At 44.0% G+C, this 14010-nt stretch overlaps 1 pseudogene; it reads right to left on the reverse strand.

Annotated features, from left to right (window-relative positions):
• Positions 1 to 1953: 1953 nt before the first annotated feature.
• Positions 1954 to 14010, reverse strand: part of LOC101438698 (leukocyte immunoglobulin-like receptor subfamily A member 6) — a 94839-nt pseudogene continuing 82782 nt past the window's right edge.

Raw genomic sequence — 14010 nt, forward strand, 5'->3', positions numbered from 1 at the left:
TATCTATAGATATAATCATGTGATTTTTTTCCTTCAATCTGTCTATATGGTATATTACATTGATTGATTTTCTTGTGTTGAACCATCCTTGCATACCTGGAATGAATCCCACTTGGTCAAGGTGTATAATTCTCTTAATGTGTTGTTGAGTACGGTTAGCAAGTATTTTGTTGAGGATTTTTGCGTCTAGGTTCATTGGAGAAGTTGGTCTGTAATTGTCCTTTCTTGTGGTGTCTTTGTTTGGCTTGATATTAGGGTAACGTTGGCATCATAGAATGAGTTAGGTCATGTTCCTTCCATTTCGATATTTTGGAAGAGTTTTAGCAGGATTGGTGTTAGTTCTTTCTGGAATGTTTTGTAGAATTTACCTGTGAAGCCATCTGGCCCTGGGCTTTTCTTAGTTGGGAGGTTTTTAATGACTGATTCTATCTCTTTACTTATGATTGGTTTGTTGAGATCATCCATTTCTTCTTTCATCAATATAGGCTGCTTATATGTTTCTAGGAATTTGTCCATTTCCTCTGAATTGTCATTTTTGTTGGAATATAGTTTTTCAAAGTATCCTCTTATGAAAGCCTTTATTTCTGTGTGATCAGTGGCAATATCTCCTCTCATTTCTTATTTTGTGTATTTGCATCTTCTCTCTTTTTTTCTTTGTTAGTCTCGCTAAGTGTTTGTCAATTTTGTTGATCTTCTCAAAGAACCATCTCTTGGTTTTGTTTATCTTTTCAAGTGCATTCTTATTTTCTATTTATTTTAGTTCTGTTCTTATATTTGTTCTTCTCTAGCAGTACTAAACATAAACACAACTCTGGTAACTGTGGTTGGCAAGTTATACCAGACTCAGCTTGTCTACCACAATGCCTAGAGTTAATCAACAGTTTAAAACAACTCAAGGAAGAATCTGTTTCCCATTAATATTAGAAGGATGCAGCCTCTTAAGGTCCTGGCCTTTCTCACTCTTGTTGTCCAGTATGCCATGGCTTGACCCCTTTTTGGGCCTGCTTATAATATCATCTTTATTCTTTCAGCAAGAACACGTATCTTAAATTTTAAGAATATTTCTTCCAATATCAATACCCTATTAGTCATGCAGGGATTTCATCCAGTCCAAACAGAGTTTTGGATTTGTCTTCTCTCAACCACCAGAGAATAGCCAGCTGATTTTACTCCTTGTGGTAGGGCCTATTCCCCCTAGCCAGGAGGAAGTAGCTACAGAAGAATGCCCGTTGTCCTTCATCACCCCCATAAGAATAAGGGGGTTAACTCTTTAGGAGGCAGTTGAGGCAGGTTAATGTAGTGAAAGGAGGAAGGTGACGAACCAGCAGACAACCCTGCTGGGAGACAACATGGCTGACAGGCAACATGGCCATGAGACCCCACCTGTAAACTCCCCGAGGGATCACATGAGACCCCAGCCATGAAAGAGAATTCCATGCAAGGGGAAGTGCTGGCACCCTCAAAAGGCCTCACCATTGGCCACCTGAGAACTGACAGGTAGAGCATCCAAACAGAACAGCAAACATCCAATCAGAACTGACAGGTAGGTCCCCAGGTTAGACTTTTTAAGACTTTTATACCTCCCTGACATTATGTAGAGAGCGGGGTGTAAAAGTCTTGAAAGGCCTAACCTGGGGCCCCCACGTGTGGGTCTCTCATTATGCAGTATGCCTGCATCATGTCTTAGAGGGTGTATTTTTCTCATCTTCTTGTTTCTTAATCAACTCCTTACTCCCTTGCCTACCCTGTGGCATGTCATTAACTTGTTTTTTGTGGAATAGCCAAGTACCTAGTAGCCCAGAATCTGGAGCCATCTGGTAACAGAATTACCATATGAGCCTTCATTCCTACTTCTAGGTATATACCCAAAAGGATTGGATATATGTATGACATATATTTATACACCAACGACCACTGAAGCATTATTCACAACATACAAAAGTTGGAGACAAATTAATTGTCCATCAACAGATTTATGACTACAGAAAATGTGATATATCCATAGTATGTAGTAATATTCACCCACAGGAAGAAGTGAAGGGGATACATGGCACAACATGGATGAATTTTAAAGCCAAAGCCATACACAAAAGGACAAACACTGTGTGATTCGTCTGATATGAAGTACTCTGAATAAGCGAATTCATAGAAACAGAAAAAAAGTACAGCTATTACAGACAGGGGCATGTGGAATGGGTTGTTATTGCTTAATGGGCATGAATTTCACTCTAGGATATAAAAATAGTATGGCAATAGGTAGGGGTGGAAGTTAAACAATATTGTCAATGTACTTGCTGTCACAGAATCATCCACTTAAAAATCTGTTTTCACAAAGCTGGTTCATCATTCTGCCACTGACCTGTCTATCCAAACACAAAGTGCATTGATTCCAAGTGGTGATATTTGTGGGAAACTACTCCAGATAGCACCTAATGAGGAGTGAAGGGCTTGTGGGATCCAACAAGGGTGTTAGGGTATCATTGTGGGTACATCTAATTCAGACTGGAATCTGAGTTTTAACTCATTTGTTCTGTTATTGCAATCAAGTTTTGTTCTTAGAGTTGAAGAGATGGTGACTCAATAGCACAAATCATAAAATGTTCTAATTAGAAAGAAAGAAATACATACTTTCTGAAAATGAACCAGAGCAGGAAGGCATGCTGAGGTTGGTACCTCAACTGCCCTACTTAATGGAGCCTGATGTTGTAGGAGTGAGGATGGAAAGGGATCCAGTCAGGAAGGTCAACCATGGTAAAGGAGAAGAACCACAGGTTAATAGTGAAAGAGTCCTCTACAGAGTACAAACAAGACTTTGTCCTGCACCCAAACAATGTATTCTCCCCAACGAGACTCTCACAGACAGTTCACACAGTTTTCTTCCAAAACGTTGAATGGCTCAGCTATTTTCCAAACTCTCCCATTCTGAGTGATGCACTCATTTCCTCCTGTGATCATGACGTGGCTGCTTCCTGGTCACTTCGCTGGCTGTGCCAAGCCTGAAGTAGCAGCACCCCAAGTCCCACCAAGACCAATCCAGCTACGCCCATTCGGATGAGATTCTCCACTGTGTAGTCATGGGAGGCAGAGCCTAGAAAGTATGGGCATGGAGGTTAGAAATGTTAGTGAGGCTGATTTCACCTTAGGGGCTCTAATGTCCATCCAGTCACACACTTCCCCTTAAGAGGTCATGTGTCTGTGTGTCCCACCCCTTAACTGAGTAGCCCCTTACTCACTGGAGTCTGGCTTGTGTTGTGGTGGGCTGATGGTATCCGGTGCTCCTAAGCAAATTGACAACAAAAAAGGGGATATGTAAGAAGTTGAAGAGGAAGGGGGTCCTGTGTTCTTATATCCCTTTCTTTCTTCTGAAGTGACTTTGATGTGGTTTCTTAGTAAACCTTTTCTCTCCTCTAGCTGAGTTCTCTATGGTCTCCTCATTTGATTCTTACAGGCTCCTGTCATCTTTGAATTCAAATTTGGTTTTTGAGTCAAAGTGTAACATGCCCCGAGAGTTCAGGCTAGGTTGAACAGTAGTGTTAATGATACCAGGGAGCCTTTTTAATGACAATAAATCAAAGAAAAATTCATTGTTCAGGTCAGGCAAAACTTCAGGAAAAGAATTCATTACCAATAGAACTCTAATGTAACAAGACACCAGATTTAAATATGCGGATGAATATTGGTGTAGTAATAAAATATAAATTTTGATGTGATAGCCTTAAAATAATGTGGGGTAAAAATTAAGCTGCTATATTGAATTGAAACTCAAGAACATTTTACTCAATCATCATATGATATTCGAAATGAGAGAAAAGATATACAATACAGAAATATGGAAGTGAAATTTCCATTTTCTTCTGGTCGATATACTTTTAAAATTAGTTTCTTATATTATTTACTTTTTGCTATTTCTATTTATATATATTTTTTGTTGTTGAAGGGGGTTCAAAAATTTGACTTTCTTATTCAAAAATCTTTCCCAAGGAGTGTGAATCATTTTCATGACATGTCATCATGGTCACACTCCGTGTATTTGTCTTTCATGATAGTCTTAATTCAAGGTAATGCATATGTATATACATTGTTCTGAAATACAGTGTATGCATTTGGACACATGGGGGTTATTTGGGTGTATTCTTATATAAATGGACCTAATACTATGGCTTCAAGCACAAATTTTAAAACATAATCAGCTTGTGATTATGGGCTAACTACTAAGGAACTATTCAGCAATAATGGCCTCAAATATTAAAATACCCTTAGTCACTAAAATTAATCAAGGGGCTGCTGACTCTAAGAGCTATGCAACCAATAAGGGAATGAGGAAAGATATGTAAGAGCAAAATATCTATAATTATCTCATCTTTTATAAATAGAGGGGGGAGAATTACATGAATAATGTTAAATAAAAAGAGCATATAGAATTGGGAAATTTTTTCATTAAGCGTGTCACTTCTTCCAATTTGATAAAATGCTTTTAAGGAAAATAACTTAAGTCAGAAAAGTAGTTACATTTTTGCTGTTCAGAACTTTTTGAGCGCAAAAGGATGAATACCACTCAACTTTACTGGTTTAAACTTAATTATTTGCCTTTAACATGCCATTTTTAATGAAACATCTATGTTATGCCTTAAAATACACAGTAGAATATAAAATCATATAGAATTACTTGTTTGCTTGTAGTTTCCTGTATCTAAACCTTTCTTCCACATCTGGCACAGATGCCCTTTCTGTAGGCTCAGCTCTGACCTTAATGAGACTCTGGTTGGCTCACAGAACTTTTAAACATTCTGCAAGTGGAGAACTTGTTCTTTCCATATGCATCCAATCTTGTTCTTTTTCTTTGAAGTCAAAGCTTTGCTTTTATTCAGCTTTCTTCCACACTTCCTGTGGTATTCCTTGCACCCTGTTTCCTAGTATCTGCAGTGATGAGAGTACCAATATCTTTCTATATTGTTGCCACCATCCTTTCCAGGTGGTTCTCTCAGTGGAAGTAGGGGAAGCAGCTAATAAACATCAGCATCTGCTTCTGGATTAGCTCCCAGTGCTTTCCTCCCACTCCCACTCCCCAGCTGAGGCTTGGCAGAGCCCTAAGGATCTGGTACTGGTGGGGCTGCAGATGACGGTCAAGTGATTCTGTGGAGACTTCTCCAGAGCAGACCCGAGGAGAATGACAGGCTGTCATTCCTGTCCACAGGGACAAGGTTTTACTCAGGCACCAGGGCTGTGCCCCCTGATGACCTTCCAATGTGCCTGTCAGGTGTCCTCATGGGTTAACTGGGCATTAGTCTTGTTTCTCAGGAAGGACCCTCCTTTAAATTCTAGGTGACTCATTCCCCACTCCTGTTCATGCATTTCCTCGCAAGCATTCGAAGTGTATTCTGCTCCCTGCATTAGATCCACATCTTCTCATGTCAGTTGGGATGGCCCAGAAGAAGGGCATCCAAAGAGCTATCTGTTGAGAGGGTGTCATGTCCTCTACTCCATTAGCTTAGGGCAGAACCTGTGAGAAACTCTTCCCTTGCCTCTTCTTTATTTTCAGTATCTTTTTTTTTAATGATACATAGATCACACAAAATGTTACATTAAAGATATAAGAAGTTCCCATACACCCCAGTTCCCACACCCCCCACTCCTCCCACATCAACAACTTCTTTCATTAGAGTGGTACATTCACTGCATTTGATGAGTACATTTTGGAGCACTGCTATGCAGCATGGATTATAGTTTATGTTGTAGTTTAGGCTCTCTCCCTGTCCATTCAGTGGGTTATGGCAGGAAATACAATGTCCTGCATCTGTCCCTGAAATATCATTCAGGACAACTCCAAGTCCCGAAAATGCCCTAATATCACACCTCTTTTTCCCTCTCCCTGCCTTCAGCATATTCCGTGGCCACTGTCCACATCAATGATATAATTTCTTCCATTGCTAGAGTCACAATAGTTCTATAGTAGAATACCAGTAAGTCCACTCTAATCCATACTTTATTCCTTCATCCTGAGGACCACTCTTCTTGAGGTCCTCCTCTTCCCAGCTTCCGGTGTGATATAGAGAAAGGTATAGGTTTTGAAATAGCTTTAGCGCTTGGGAGCTTGTAGTTAATATACTTTATTAGTAAATTACAAGAGCTCAATTGGAAAACTTTTTAATCAAAGACCTTTTGAAGTAGGATGATAGAAAATAAAATTAATATGCCAGATGAATAATTTTGTCATGAACATTTAACTATTATTTAAAAGATTTAGGGGAGCAGCTGTAGCTCAGTGGTTTGATTACCAGCCTCCCAGATATGAGGTCCTGGGTTCAACCCCCATTACTTCCTAAAAAATAATAAGTAAATAAATATTTAAACATAGAAATGATCTTATTTATACAATATTAAATAAGTTGAAGCAATTCTTAAACTTAACTGTGAAGTACATGATTTTAGGAATAAAACCTCAAAATGGTTCTGCACGTTAATAATAAATGCCATTTGAAAAGTTGTGAGTAAATTTGAAGAGTAAATTTCAGGAAACTCCTTCTCCATAATGAAGGTATAAATTGAACCATTTCCCAATGAAGATGTAAAGAATACAGTGTATTATTTTAATTCATATGTCCAAATAATTCAAATTAATTTTGTACAAGTTTACATGAAACAACTGCAAGAAAAAATTGGGAAAATAGTGGCAAGAAGGCAAATGGAGAAAGGGCAGTATTACCAGATACTGTCAGCAGAGAGGCATCGTGGATGCAATGAAATCATTCCATAGGGGAATGCAGAGTCTGGTATAGGTAAAATTTATCTTTGTAGGAATGAAAGATTGCAAAATAAATAAGCAAAATTATGACAATAGAAAAGACAAAACACTAAATGCCCAAGGAGGGGTCGAGACAGGGAGCCCCTCTCAATGGACCCCGAGACTCAGCACCTCCCTGTCATCTCCCTTTAACCTGACCCATGGAAAGGAGCTGAGGACAGACCTTTGCCCTCTCCAGCTCAGCATCCTTGGTCACTCCTGCCTTAGACCCTGGACGTCTCCTTCTCCTCTGAGCAGCACAGAAGTGACAACTGACCAACCTCAGAGTCCCTGGGAGTCACGTGCTCCCCTCCGTTAATATACCCCTCTCTGGGAGCAGACCCTTCCCTGAGTTTATGAAATTGGACTGAGATGAGGTTACAGTTTAGCTCAGTCCTGGGCGTGATGGTGACTTCATCTCCCACGTGGCCAGGAGCTGGTGGAGAGGGGCTGGGACCCCAAAGGTCCCGAGGCTGAGATGAGACAGGAGCAGGTGAGCAATGTGGAGGCCTCTGCCACCCCCTCCCAGGCTGGTCATGATTCCTCCTGTTCTCACAGTTTGGCTCCAGCCCTCTCCTACCTGCAGCCCTGTCTACTGATTGGGGATGGGATGCCATTGGGTCAGGGGCCCAGGCTATGCCCACACTCAGATGGCCTGGGCCCCCTGAAGATCCTCCCTCTCTGCTTGCCTCCTCCTAGCGTGTCTCAGAGCTGCCCTGGGATGGGACCCGGAACTGGCCATTCACAGGGGGAAGGTGGGGATCCTCACCTGAGACCAGGAGCTCCAGGGAGATACTGGGCTGAGACAGCAGATAGGGGTTAGTGCTGTATGAGCCATAGCACCTGTAGGTCCCCCCACGGGCTGAGGACACAGGGCACATGGTGAAGTCGGCCAGGTACAGGTGGGCTTGGTGCTGGGATCTACGTCGCAGGGGCAGATCAGCAACAACCCTCCTTGGACAGAAGGAAAATGTCCATCTGCCTCCATGACTGACACCGCAGGGTCACATTCTCTCCTAAGGGTAGGTTGGGGCCTGGCTGGGCAGAGAGGGAGGGTGTGGCAGGGAGCTCTCCTAGAGAGAAGAAGGTGGATGAGGGGCTGCCAGCCTCCACCTGGGCTCTGGACGGAGATTCCACCAGGACCCCTCCCTGAGAACCTCTCAATCCTTCTGTTTCTGTCTCCCTCCCCCTCCCATCCTCTTTTTCTTTCTCCATCTCCCTGTGACCCCACACCAAGAGCCCCTAAACAGCTCACCCTAGGATCCCCCTGGAAGGCCCTGTGCAGAGTCAGTGTCCTAGGTACACCTGGATGGGCCCCTAACCTGCGATGAGGACATCCAGGGGCTCACTGGGGGCCGACCACTCTGAGGAGTCGTTGTGTCCACCGTAGCATCTGTACCGGCCCCCATGGGTGCTGCTTACTCAGACCAGGGGAAAGTCAGCTTGAGAGAGCCCAGCCTGGGGCTGCCGGCCAGGGCGCAGGGTGAGGCCACGTCCCCCCTTCTTGGACAGAGCGAATCTGTCGTAGCTGATGTCAGAGAGACACTGGAGGGTCAGGTTCTGTCCTGAGGCCACGATGGGGCCTGGGTGGGCCAGGAGGGACGGCTTCCTGGACACACCTGGGAGGACAAGCATGGACGTGAGGGGGCTGGGTTCTCCCACAGAGTCCCATCTTCCTCCCTAGCTTTAGGGGTCACTGTGTGTCTATGGCCCCAGGATGCCTGTGCCTCTGTCTCTCTTTGTTTGTCACAGGAGCCTCTGCTCTTCTGGTCCCTTCTGTCCTGGGCGCCCCTAGGACAAGGCTCCCCTTAACCTCTCTGGGGCCTCAAGATACAAGGAGCAGAGACAGGACTGCCTCACCTGAGACCTGCAGCTCCAGGAGCTCACTGGGTTCTGACCACACCTGGGGTTTGTTCCTGTAGTAGCCGTAGCATCTGAATGGCCCCCTGTGGCTGGGGCTCATGGGCCCCACGGGGAACAGGGCCTGGGACAGCTCCCAGGAGTGTGGCTGTGCATGCAAGGTCCAGGAGCTCCCGTGTTCTCCTTCCTCAGACAGAACAAACCCTGCAAACCTCTCCAATGAGCCACACTGGAGGGTCACGTTCCCTCCTGAGGTCACCACGGGGCTTGGCAGTGCAGAGAGGGTGGGTTTTCTGTAGGCTCCTAGGAGAGAAGGAGGAGCTGTGCTCAGTGGGGCTCACCCTCCCCATTTCCCCAGGGTGGGCTGTGAGAGAGGAGACACCCCTGAGAGCAGACCCAGTTCCTGAGGGCAGGGCCTGAGGCTGGGACCCCTGAGTGTCCCCTCACCTGTCACCACCAGCTCCAGGGGCTCACTGGGTGCTGACCAGCCTGTGGAGCTGCGATAGGAGCAGTGATACCGTCCTGCATAGTGCTGTGTCACTGATCGGATGGAGAACTTCGCTCTGTCCCAGGGCTCCCGGGGCTTCTGTCTGTCCCAGGGTTCTGGGCGTCCCTCTGTATACAGACAGTACTCCTCAGCCTCCAGGGTCCCCCGACACCAGATGGTCACAGGTCCCCCCCAGGTGATCACAGAGCCTGGCTCAGCCCAGATGGTGGGTTTGGGGAGGGTCTCTGGAAGGGAATCAGAGTTTGGATTTTAAGGCAATTCTTCACTAACCTTGGTTACTGAGCACTCAGCTCTAAAGCTCCTGCCAGTTTTATCACCATGTGCCAGATCCATGAGGCTGGAAATTCTGGGGTCAACTCACCTGCCTGCACTGGGGTCCTCAGTCCCAGACTCATTCCTGAAAAATAGTTCCCTGTGAGATGTTTGCACCCTGAAGCCTGAGCAACTCCCCTGGTCCCCTTCAGCCTCCAAGCCCTGGGGTCTCCTGGAGGACCAGGCCTGGCTGTGGGGTGGGGACCCTCCCAAACTGGTGCTTCCCCTCCCCCTCTCAGATCTCACCGAGGCAGAGCAGGACCGTGAGCATGGGGTTCATGGCGTCTCCTTCCACTGGGTCCAACTGTGCAGATGGAGGAGACCACGGTGCCTGGCAGGATGAAAAGACACACAGGATGTAGCCACGGAGGCTGGTCCTACCCGTCACGGGGTTGTCACATCAGCCCCAACGGAAGGGGAACTGCCCCTCCCTGAAAGCCTGTTCTTGTTTCTCCAGAGTGGTGCTCAGAGCTCTAGGGTCTCTAAAACATTTCAAACAGAAATGGGGTCTCCCTGACCCCAGCCACTGTTTGCCTGATCTGCCCTCATCTCCAAAAGACCAGGACACAGCAGCCATGTAGACCTTGGTGCCTATTCTAATCTTCCCCTCCTGGTCCAGGGTGAGGTGGGCATGTCCTTTGCTGTCAGAGCCTTCTCTGTGGGGTCTCCCTCCTTTGTCCATCCACTACTGACGTTCTTGAGTCCTTATCCTTGGCTCTTGTCTCACCATTCCCTGGAAATGCTTCAGTGAGATGCAGAGTCTTCCCTGAAGATCCCAGAGCAGCAGAGACACACATTTACAATCAACTGAGCAATTGAAGTTGAGTTACTTTGTAGCGACAAACATAAGGAGAAGTACAGAGAAATAGAAAAAAAAAAAAAAAAACCATATGATTTTCTCCTGACTTTGCAGTGTAGCTTTTCTTTCTAAATGGCCCCTTCATGAACTTCCCTGCAACCCACATAGTTTTTTCTCAGTAATAGCCTTTCCCCATCTCTCTGGAAAGAGACCTCTGCATCATCTCTGCCTCCTCAGAGGCCCTCATTTCCTCGGCCAGAAATCTCCTCAGCCTGTGAGTCAGTCTTCAATGATTGTGCAAGCATGAATTGGGTTCACATTCTTATCTGTGTAAAAGCTGTTTTTATTGAATTCCTGACCTATACTCCACTGTTCGTGGACTTCAGCTCTCAAGTCCCTTCTCTGTCCTTCCTGTCCTCATTTGAGCATGTTGATGGTGAAGCCCAGTCCTGAGAGGGGTTGTCGCAGTGAGTGGTCACTGGGAACTGAAAGGGGTAAATCCTTATTAATTTCCGTAGCAGATTACAACAGGTGGGTGGAGACACGAGGATCAGGTGCCAGACTCCATGTCAAGGTGAAAGGTTCTTGAAGTGCCTATTGAAGAACTCCTGACCACTCCAGATCCCAAGAAATGCTACTTAGATATTTCTGAAGCCTGTAGCTACACTCCTATGAAGAGGAAGAGAAATTAAAATTCCTGAAATAGAGAAGGAAGGAGAACAAGTACAGAGGTCAGAGCAGTGTGGCCAAGGTTCCTGGGTCAGCAGGGTTCATGAGGGAGGTGGTTTACATGGTTGCAGGAGGAAGACCTCAGAGAACTCATGGGACAGGGAGATCAGTGTTCTGCGAAAGCTGGTTAGTTTATGCTGACCCCTATGTTTGCATTGGCAACTGGAATATCTCTGCTCACTGGCCTGATCCTTGACCAGCATGGATCTCAACTAGAATTGCATTTTTAAAAAATCTTTAATTGTCTCCAGGGACCCTCTCCAAATCCACCGTCTAGACTGAGTCAAGCTCTTTGACCACCTGGGGGAGGTCTATGACCATCTGGTGTTGGGGGAAACCTGGAGGCAAAGGAGTACTGTGTGGATACAGATAGAAGCCCAGCACTCTGGGCAGACAGAACCCACTGGAGTCTAAGGATAAGACCAAGTTCCTCATCCATCCCTGAGATGCAGCAGAAGCTGTGCTGAGAGGGAAATTCATGGCCATAACAGCATATATCAAAAAAGAAGAAAGAGCTCAAATATAAGACCTAACAACATACCTGGAGGAATTAGAAAAAGAACAGCAAAATAACCCCAAAGGAAGTAGAAAGAAGGAAATAACAAAGATTAGAGCAGAACTAAATGAAATTGAGAATAAGTAAGCACTAGAGAAAGTAAACAAAACCAAAAACTGGGTCTTTGGGAAGATCAACAAAATTGACAAACCCTTAGCTAGACCAAGAAAAAAAGCAGAGAAGATGAAAATACACAAATCACAAAATGAGGAAGGAGATATCATCACTGAACCTGCATAAATAAAGAGTATCATAAAAGGATACTTTGAAAAATTGTATGCCAACAAGATGGATAATTTAGAGGAAATGGACAAATTCCTAGAAACACACAAGCAGGCTACAATGACAAAAGAAGAAATCAATGAACTCGACAGGTCAATCACAAGTAATGAGATAGAGCCAGTCATCAAAAACTTTCCAACTAAGAAAAGCCCAGGAGCAGACAGTTTCACAGGTGAATTCCACCAAAAATTCCAGAAAAACTAACACCAATCCTACTTAAACACTTTCGGAAAATGGAAGTGGAAGAAACATTGCCTAACTCGTTCTATGATGCCAACATCACCTAATACCAATGCCAAACAAAGATGCCACAAGAAAGGAAAACTAGAGAAGTGGATGTGTCTCAAGTGATAGGGCTTTTGCCTACCATCTGGGAGAACCCAGGTTTGATCCCTGGGGCCTTCTGGTGAAAAAGAAGAAAAGAAATCATGCCTGCTGGGTGAGCCAATGTCCACATGACCAGCCTAGTACCCACACAAGTGCCAGTGTGCTGAGCTGAGTGCCCACATGGTGAGCAGAGTGCTGCATGAGTGCCCACATGGCAAACCGAGTGCCCGTGTGACAAGCCAGTGCCACACAAGTGAATCAAGCAGCAAGATGATGATGCAACAAAAGAGAGATGAAGGGGAGAGCCAAGGTGAAGCACAGCAGAAGCCAGGAACTGAGATGGCACAGTTGACAGGGATGCACTCTCCACATCAGAGATCCCCAGGATCAAATCCTGGTGAAACCTAAAGGAGAAAAAACGAGGAGAGAAGACAAAAAGAGAAATAGATACAGAAGATCACACAGCTAATGGACACAGACAAGAAGAACAGCAGGGGGGCCTGGGGGACGGGAGAGAAATAAATAAAGACATGCAAATCTTAAAAAAAAAAGAAAAAAAGAAAAACCACACGCCAATCACTATAACTAAACTAGATGCGAAAATCTGCAACAAAATACTTGCTAATCGTATTCAAAAACACATCAAACGAAGTATATACCATGACTGGGTGGGTTTCATTCCTGATATGCAAAGATGATTCAACATAAGAAAATCAATCAGTGTTATACACCACATACACAGATCAAAAGGAAAAAAGCACATAATCATCTCTATAGATGCAGAAAAAGCATTTCACAAAATACAGCACCATTTCCTGATAAAAACACTACAAAAGACATGGATAGAAAAGAAACGTCCTCAAATGATAAAGGGTATATATGAAAAAACCCACAGCTAACATCATACACAATGGTGAAATTCTAAAAACTTTACCTCTAAGATTGGGAACAAGATAAGGATGCCCACGAACACTGCTATTTAACATTGTGTTAGAATTACTTGCTCCAAGCACTTAGGCAAGAAAAAGATATAAACGGCATCCAAATTGGAAAGAAGTCAAAATCTCACTATTTGCAGATGACATGACCCTATACATAGTAAACTCTGAAAAATCTACAACAAAGATTCTAGAGCTAATAAATGAGTTCAGTAAAGTCACAGGCTATGAAAACAATGAGCAAAAATAAGTAGCATTTTCATACTTCAAAAATGAGCAATCTGAGGAGGAAATCAAGGGGAAAACACCATTTACAATAGCAACTAAAAGAATAAAAAACCTAGGAATAAATTTAACTAAATATGTAAATGACTTACATACAGAAAACCACATAATACTGTTAAAGGAAATCAAAGACTTAAATAAATAGAAGACTATTTCCTGTTCATGGATAGGAAGGCTAAACATCTTTAAGATGTCTATCCTACTCAGACTGACCTAAAGATTTAATGCAATCCCAATAAAAATCACCACAGCATTTTTTTTTTACTGAATTGGAAAAGCTATGAAATTTATTTGGAAGGGCAAGAGTCCTTGAATAACCAAAACTATTGAAAAAGAAAAATGAAATAGGAGGAATCACAGTACCCGACTTTAAACCTGCTATAAAGTTACTGTGGTCAAAACTGCATGGTATTGGCTTAAGGAGAGACATATTGACCAGTGGAACTGAATTGAGAGCTCTGATATAGATCCTTGCATATACAATCATCTGATATTTGACAAGGCCACCAAGCCCACTCAAGAACAGCTTCTTCAAAAAATGGTGCTTGGAGAACTGGATATCCATATCCAAAAGAATGAAAAAGAAACACCATCTCACACCTTATACAATAATTAATTCCAGATGGATCAAAG

This window comes from Dasypus novemcinctus, chromosome 18 (genome assembly GCF_030445035.2).
Source record: "Dasypus novemcinctus isolate mDasNov1 chromosome 18, mDasNov1.1.hap2, whole genome shotgun sequence".
NCBI lineage: Eukaryota > Metazoa > Chordata > Mammalia > Cingulata > Dasypodidae > Dasypus > Dasypus novemcinctus.